Here is a 1103-nt window from a genome sequence, read left to right as displayed (position 1 = left end):
TTTTTTTGAGGCAGAGTTTCACTCTTGTTGCCTAGGCTGGAGTGCAATGGCGTGATCTCCACTCACTGCAACCTCCACCTCCTGAGTTCAAATGATTCCCCTGGCTCAGCCTCCTGAGAGCTGGGCTTACAGGCACCTGCCACCATGCCTGGCTAATTCTTTTTGTACTTTTAGTAGAATGGGGTTTCACCATGTTGACCAGGCTGGTCTTGAACTCCTGATCTCAAGTGATCCCCCGCGTTGGCCTCCCAAAGTGCTGGGATTACAGGTGTGAGCCACTGCACCCTGCCAAAACTCAAGTATTTTTAAGCTCCAAATCCAGTACTTTTTTCCTTTTTTTTTTTTTTTTTTGCTGTACCATGCTACATATTTTATCTAATGTATGTTACCGTCCTAACTATACAGTCAAGATGAACAATGCTTTAATTCTACTTTTCTCAGCTCAAATTTCATGAGTTTTAGGAACCCCACTCTGCTAACTAAGAATGGCTACAGTAACTATACTACTAAATGGAGCCATTATACCTGGGAGTTTTCCAGGATATTCAGCCTTAAAATGGGATCTGATCTTTGGCATTACCAGAGAAGAGACAGGTGCCTGGGCTGTATGAGGTTCACAGGGATAGTTAGTACCAGACATTGAATGGAACTTGGGGACTTCTTGATCTTGGCTTGATCTTGGCTTATTTGAGTTTCTACTTTTCAGGCATAAGCAATCCTCCCAGCTCAGCCTCCTGAGTAGCTGAAACTACGGGCATGTGCTACCATGCCCAGCTAATTTTTGCATTTTTTGGTAGAGACGGGATTTAGCCATGTTGCTCAGGCTGGTCTAGAACTCCTGGGCTTGAGCAATCCACCTGCCTCGGCCTCCCAAAGTGCTGGAATTACAGGTGTGAGCTACCGCGCCTGGCCGAGGAAATCTTAAATAGAGCAAAAAGATCAAGAAAAGGAAACCAGAAAAGATAAAAACTATTAGAACATAGAAACGGAGGAAAAGAAATTATCAAAGAAATAATAAAATTTTTCAAAATGATAGGAATTTTTTGATTGAAATGGTCCTCCATACACCCAGCACATGAAGGGAAAGGGACTCGCACCTTGGT

The sequence above is a fragment of the Cebus imitator genome, unplaced genomic scaffold (genome assembly GCF_001604975.1).
Source record: "Cebus imitator isolate Cc_AM_T3 unplaced genomic scaffold, Cebus_imitator-1.0 Scaffold228, whole genome shotgun sequence".
Classification (NCBI taxonomy): domain Eukaryota; kingdom Metazoa; phylum Chordata; class Mammalia; order Primates; family Cebidae; genus Cebus; species Cebus imitator.
The sequence above is the reverse complement of the archived record's forward strand: the minus strand, read 5'-3'. Positions refer to the sequence as shown.